The sequence below is a fragment of the Physeter macrocephalus genome, chromosome 2 (assembly GCF_002837175.3).
Source record: "Physeter macrocephalus isolate SW-GA chromosome 2, ASM283717v5, whole genome shotgun sequence".
Taxonomy (NCBI): Eukaryota; Metazoa; Chordata; class Mammalia; order Artiodactyla; family Physeteridae; genus Physeter; species Physeter macrocephalus.
In genome coordinates, this window is record NC_041215.1 from 116,922,844 (window position 1) to 116,930,473 (window position 7,630).

General features: G+C 41.1%; 1 protein-coding gene across 1 annotated transcript in view; it reads left to right on the top strand.

The window, feature by feature from the left end:
- VWC2L (von Willebrand factor C domain containing 2 like) overlaps positions 1-7,630 on the top strand; it is a 160,163-nt gene that overhangs the window by 111,071 nt on the left and 41,462 nt on the right. The gene's annotated exons all lie outside the window — the stretch shown is intronic.

The window sequence follows — 7,630 nt, forward strand, 5'->3', positions numbered from 1 at the left end:
TATCTGCACTGCCATGTTCACTGCAGCATTGTTCACAATAGCCAAGACAACCTAAGTGTCTGACAACAGATGAATGGATAAAGAAGATGTAGTGTATGCATATATGTATATATACACACAATGAAATATTATTCAGCCATGAGAAAAAAGGAAATCCTGACATTTGTGACAACATAGATGAAACTTGAGGGCGTTATGCTAAGTGAAATTAGTCAGACAGTGAAAGACAAATACTGTATGATATCATCATACGTGGAATCTAAAAACTGAGACCAGATGGTGTTTACCAGGGACGGCAGATAGAGGGTAAGGGGGTGTATGTGGAATGGGGAGATGTTTGTCCAAAGGTACAAACTTTCGGTTACAAGATGAATAAATTTGGGGTATCTAACGTAGGGCATAGTGATGAGTTAACAATACTGCATTATATTCTTGAAAGTTGCTAAAAAGGTAGATCTGAAATATTCACAGCACATAAAAGAAATGGTAATTTTGTGAGACGATAAAGTTGTTAGCTAACGATACCTGGGTAATTATTTTGCAATGTATTAGTGTACCAAATTAGCATGATGTACACCTTAAACTTACAAGATGCTATATATTGATTATATCTCAATAAAGCTGGAAAAAATAGTGATTTCTTAGAACTCGACCCACTATATCATATATATAAGAACAAAGACACTATCAACATTGTTCAGGTGAAGAAATTAGTTAGTGGGGAGTAAGTAACTTGCCCGGGATCACAAACCAGTTAGTGACAAGAGTAGGATCAGAAGCCAGACTCCTGAGCCAAGGCTCCTGTCACCGTATCACACAGTCTCTACCTGAGGGCAGCCTTTCGGATTCTTAGAGGGGAAGCAAATGTGTTATACTGCCAGGCGGATTCCATCATCTTCTCCACATTAAAAAAACGTAGAAACTGAATCTCAGGGGAGTTTATTACCTTAGCTAAAATCACAAATCAGGGAGCTGGGAATTGAAACACAGGGGCTCTGACTAAGTGTGACAGTTTCATTATTTCACTGCTACCATTTGCCTTTACTATTAATAGTTCCTGGCTGTGAGGGGTTTTCTGACATTTTTTAACTTGAAAAAGTCAATAGGAGCAAAATGACCAAAATCTGTTTTCTCGTTTTAATGTATGTTTTTTTATAAGTCATTTCTCCCTCCAAGTACACAAGAAAGCCTATTTGTTTTACATCTTTAGGCAGTGGAACCCATGGAGATAATTTGGCAAAGCTTGTGAGGCAAAAAGCACTTGTACCAAAGCCATCGCCAGGTTCAGGTTTTGCTCCATCGCAGGCTTACATCTAAATTATGAAAGTTTTCTACAAACTGGGCTCAGATGGAAAGTGCCGAGTCATTTCCATTATTGCATGGATCCTGCATAGGGCATCCATGTGTGAGGAAGTCAAACAGTCACTCAGGTTTCTTTAATTTCTCTCAGATAGATGGAATTACCAAATCATGTCTGTGCATCTATTAAAGTGATTCATGCTTAAGCTTAGATATTTGATAGTTTTAGCCCTGATCTTCTATCAGGTGAGGGACTGGCAGTTCCAGGAGCCTCCATTATAAAGTCATACAATTCAGTAAATTCAATAGCATCCTAAATTTAAAAAAACAAGCTTCCTCCCAACTGGTAGTTCTTCAGATCTCACAACACCAGCAGCTAAAATAGCAATAACCATGTCAGAGTCATGAGAATTACAGTAGTTCAGAAAATAACTTAACCATGTGGGGGAAAAAAATGAAATTACTCTGTACTTAGGTCTCTATTTTCTTTGTGGAGTACTTTTAAAATGAATTCCTGCCAAGTGGGGCTCAAGCCAAACCTTCTCTCCTTCACAGCTCACCTTTCCTTAGTTAAAATGCGGAAGTCATGACAGCATCCTTTCCATGGCTCATGCTGTGTGGGTAACACAGACAACCAGAAATTATTCCATGAGGAAGGCAAGTTAATGCCAAAAGCAGGAAGAGGGGGTCGAGACTGCTGTTGAGCTCAGCTGTGAGTGATGGCAGAGTCCTCATTTTCTAATATTAATAATGATCCCCACTTAGCCATTTGTTTATAATACACAACAGGTAACATTTGTCTCTGCCCCAATGCCATAGCAGCTGGTCCTTTAATATAAACACATTCTTAGCACAGATGAAGCTGCAAAGATAGGCAGACCTGGCCACCCACTCCTGGCTCATGGGCTCACGACCACCTGCGAGAGTAAAGAGAAAAACACCAGAAGAGGAGCCACTTGGGGAATCCAACCTGGAGCTTTCAGGTAGTGAGAGGATAAAGAGGAGATGAGGGATTGAAATCAACTTCAGTAAATTATGCATAACTTGTGCAAGTTCTGAAAGTAAATTAGTTTCAGAAGAAGCTGTTATATGTTTCCATCCTGTAGCAAGTTAATGATGTAAGGATACATAAAATGTATGCATACTCCTGATTAAAGCTTGTTACAAAAAAAAAAAAACCCAGCATTAACATGGCACCTGTTAATGCACAGACATCTCTTGCATTCCTATACACTAATGACGAAAAATCTGAAAGAGAAATTAAGGAAACACTCCCATTTACCATTGCAACAAAAAGAATAAAATACCTAGGAATAAACCTACCTAGGGAGACCAAAGACCTGTATGCAGAAAACTATAAGACACTGATGAAAGAAATTAAAGATACCAACAGATGGAGATATATACCATGTTCTTGGATTGTAAGAATCAATACTGTGAAAATGACTATACTACCCAAAGCAATCTACAGATTCAATACAATCCCTATCAAATTACCAATGGCATTTTTTATGGAACTTGAACAAAAAACCTTAAAATTTGTATGGAGACACAAAAGACCCCGAACAGTCAAAGCAGTCTTGAGGGGAAAAAAACGGAGCTGGAGGAATCAGACTCCCTGACTTCAGACTATACTATAAAGCTACAGTAATCAAGACAACATGGTACTGCCACAAAAAGAGAAACATAGATCAATGGAACAAGATAGAAAGCCCAGAGATAAACCCACGCACCTATGGTCAACTAATCTATGACAAAGGAGGCAAGGATATACAATGGAGAAAAGACAGTCTCTTCAATAAGTGGTGCTGGGAAAACTGGACAGCTACATGTAAAAGAATGAAATTAGAACACTCCCTAACACCATACACAAAAATAAACTCAAAATGGATTAAAGACCTAAATGTAAGGCCACACACTATCAAACTCTTAGAGGAAAAAATAGGCAGAACACTCTATGACATACAACACAGCAAGATCCTTTTTGACCCACCTCATAGAGAAATGGAAATAAAAAGAAAAATAAACAAATGGGACTTAATGAAACTTAAAAGCTTTTGCACAGCAAAGGATACCATAAACAAGACCAAAAGACAACCCTCAGAATGGGAGAAAATAGTTGCAAAGGAAGCACCTGACAAGGGATTAATCTCCAAAATTTACAAGCAGCTCATGCAGCTCAATAACAAAAAAACAAACAACCCAATCCAAAAATGGGCAGAACTAAATGGACATTTCTCCAAAGAAGATATACGGATCGCCAACAAACACATGAAAGAATGCTCAACATCATTAATCATTAGAGAAATGCAAATCAAAACGACAATGAGATATCATCTCACACCGGTCAGATTGGCCATCATCAAAAACTCTAGAAACAATAAATGCTGGAGAGGGTGTGGAGAAAAGGGAACCCTCTTGCACTGCTGGTGGGAATGTAAATTGATACAGCCACTATGGAGAACAGTATGGAGGTTCCTTAAAAAACTAAAAATAGAATTACCATATGATCCAGCGATCCCACTACTGGGCATATACCCAGAGAAAACCATAGTTCAAAAAGACACGTGCACCCCAATCTTCATTGCAGCACTATTTACAATAGCCAGGTCATGGAAACAACCTATATGCCCATCGACAGACGAATGGATAAAGAAGATGTGGTACATATATACAAAGGGATATTACTCAGCCATAAATAGGAATGAAACTGGGTCATTTGTAGAGACATGCATGGATCTAGAGACTGTCATACAGAGTGAAGTAAGTCAGAAAGAGAAAAACAAGTATCGTATATTAATGTATATATGTGGAGCCTAGAAAAATGGTACAGATGAACCAGTTTGCAGGGCAGAAATTGAGACACAGATGTAGAGAACAAATGTCCGTGGGGGGGGGGGGGTGGGGGTGTGATGAATTGGGCGATTGGGATTGACATGTATACACTGATGTGTATAAAACTGATGACTAATAAGAACCTGCTGTATAAAAAAATAAAATAAAATACAAAAATTAAGAAAACAAAACATGACACCTGTATAAAAAGGAGACCCCCCAAATCTCTAAACCATTGCCTAAACAGCCATATTAACTTTGTGTGTTTTCATTAGAGGCATTGGTAATCATGTTAGGATGAATAAGTAGAATGAAAGCTACAATAGCATCTGCAAGAGGGGTGGTTTAATATTGCCACCGACAAAGTAATTTTAGTGTTTCCCAAATCTAGGACATTTCTGTTCTCATTCTTAAGTCAACTTTGCTGGGTTTTGGCACTGATATTGCTACTTCTCTGTAGACTCAATGAGATTGAAAGCAAAGTGGTTACTCCCCAAGGGCCTTCCAACCGACACCTCTACAACTCTTGGATCATGTTGGGATCACAGAAAACATAAAAAATGCAAGCAATGCAGGAAAACAAGCAAAACAACTAGCAGGCTGTATCTCTCCAGCAAATATATATAGGACTTTCCACATGTCAACACGTTCTGATTGTATTAGGACCTATTTTTCTGCAGAGGATGTGAAGAAACAGTGCCAAATAATTATTACTTGGAAGTAACAAATGCCTTTTAGATCAAGTTATTTTTTCCTTAGTCTGCCCTTCCTTCTTCCAAATGTATAGAGGAACAGGTAATTTGTTCTGGCACAGCAGAAAAATGTGGAAATAAAAGAAGCAATTTTGCATTTTCTCTATATTGGAGTATTAGCTCTATTTTGCAGGTAATCAACTTTCCTGGGAGTGAAGTGTTCTGTCTTTTGGGGAGGGTGAACTCTTCACTAAGCAGGTGTCAAGCAAAGCCATTTCTTAAGTGGGCTCTTTGCAGAAGTGGCTTGCTTCACATTAAGGCAGAGTCAGAGCTACAAGTGGCCCATGGGACACCACAACCAAAGCAGTTTATCATGTTACTGACTGTCGGGGGTAGAGCCCACAAAGGAATACGACTGTCAGTGGAAGTTCCCACTATCATACTCTATTAGTGAAACAGAGCCAGTTTAAATGTCAGGATTGAGGTTCCCTCAGTTACCTTACTAACAGATTAAAAGGATGAGTAGAGATGAAAACTAGGAGATAGCTTCAAGGTGGTGGAGGAGTAAGATGTGGAGATCACCTTCCTCCCCCTAAATACATCAAAAATACATCTATATGTGGAACAGCTCCTACAGAACACCTACTGAATGCTGGCAGAAGACCTCAGACTTCTCAAAAGGCAAGAAACTCCCCACCTACCTGGTTATGGCAAAAGATAAAAGAAAAAACAGAGGCAAAAGAATAGGGATGGGACCTGCACCTCTGGGAGAGAGTTATGAAGGAGGAAAAGTTTCCACACACTAGGAAGCCCCTTCACTGGCACAGACGGGGAGTGCACGGGGGGGAAGCTTCAGAGCCACGGAGGAGAGAACAGGAACACGGGTGCAGAGGGCAAAGTGGAGAGATTCCCACACAGAAGATCAGTGCCGACCAGCATTCACCAGCCCGAGAGGCTTGTCTACTCACCCGCTGGCAGGCAGGGGCTGGGAGCTGAGGCTCGGGCTTCAGTCAGATCGCAGGGAGAGGACTGGGGTTGGCGGCATGAACACAGCCTGAAGGGGTTAGTGCGCCACGGCTAGCCGGGAGGGGGTCCAGGAAAAAACCTGGAACTGCCTAAGAGTCAAGATGTCATTGTTTCAGGGTGCGAGAGGAGAGGGGATTCAGAACACCGCCTAAATGAGCTCCAGAGAAGGGCACAAGCTGCAGCCATCAGTGCGGACACCAGAGAGAGGCATGAAAACCTAAGACTGCTACTGCAGTCACCAAGAAGCCTGTGTGCAAGCACAGGTCACTCTCCACACCTCCCCTTCCAGGAGGCTGTGCAGCCCACCACTGCCAGGGTCCCATGATCCAGGGACAACTTCCCCGGGAGAACACATGGCACGCCTCATGTTATTGCAACATTATGCTGGCCTCTGCCACCGAAGGCTCACCCCGCATTCCTTACCCCTCCCTCCCCCAAGCCTGAGTGAGCCAGAGCCCCCTAATCAGCTGCTCCTTTAACCCTGTCCTCTCTGAGTTAAGAACAGATGCCCTCAGGCGACCTACATGCAGAGGCAGGGCCAAATCCAAAGCTGAAAGCAGGAGCTGTGTGAACAAAGAAGAGAAAGGGAAATCTCTCCCAGCAGCCTCAAGAGCAGCAGATTAAATCTCCACAATCGACTTGATGTACCCTGAATCTGTGGAATACCTGAACAGACAACGAATCATCCCAAAATTGAGGCGGTGGACTTTGGGAGCAACTGTAGACTTGTGGTTTGCTTTCTGCATGTAATTTGTTTCTGGTTTCATGTTCATTTTAGTTTAGTATTTAGAGCTTATTGTCTTTGGTAGATTTGTTTACTGATTTGGTTGTTCTCTTCCTTTTTTTAATATATATATTTTTCCTTTTCTGAGTATGTATATGTATGCCTCTTTGTGTGATTTTGTCTGTAGAGCTTTGCTTATCCATATGTCCTAGGGTTCTGTCCAGTTTTTATTTTTATTTTTTTTAGTATAGTTTTTAGTGCTTGTTATCATTGGTGGATTTGTTTTTTGGTTTGGTTTCTATCTTCCTTCCTTCTTTCTTTTTTTAATTATTTTTTATATATTTATTTTTAATATTTTTTTATTTTTTATTTTAATTATTTTATTTTATTTTTCTTGCTTTCTTTCCTTTTCTCCCTTTTCTTCTGAGCCATGTGGCTGACAGGGTCTTAGTGCTCCGGCCAGGTGTCAGGCCTGAGACTCTGAGGTGGGAGAGCTGATGTCAGGACACTGGTCTACCAGAGACCTCCCGGCGCCATGTAATATCAAATGGTGAAAGCTCTCTCAGAGATCTCCATCTCAATGCTAAGACCCAGCTCCACTCATCGACCAGCAAGCTACAGTGCTGGACATCCTATGCCAAACAACTAACAAGACAGGAAAACAAACCCACCGATTAGCAGAGAGTCTGGGTGAAATCATAATAAGGTCACAGACACCCCAAAACACACTACCGGACATAGTCCTGCCCACCAAAAGAAAATATTCAGCCTCAACCACCAGAACACCAGCACCAGTCCCCTCCACCAGGAAGCCTACACAACCCACTGAACCAACCTTAGTCACTGGGGACAGACACTAAAAACAACGGGAATTACAAACCTGCAGCCTGCGAAAAGGAGACCCCAAACACAGTAAGTTAAGCAAAATGAGAAGACAGAGAAACACACAGCAGATGAAGGAGCAAGGTAAAAATCCACCAGACCAAACAAATGACGAGGAAATAGGCAGTCTACCTGAAAAAGAATTCAGAGTAATAATAGTAAAGATGATCCA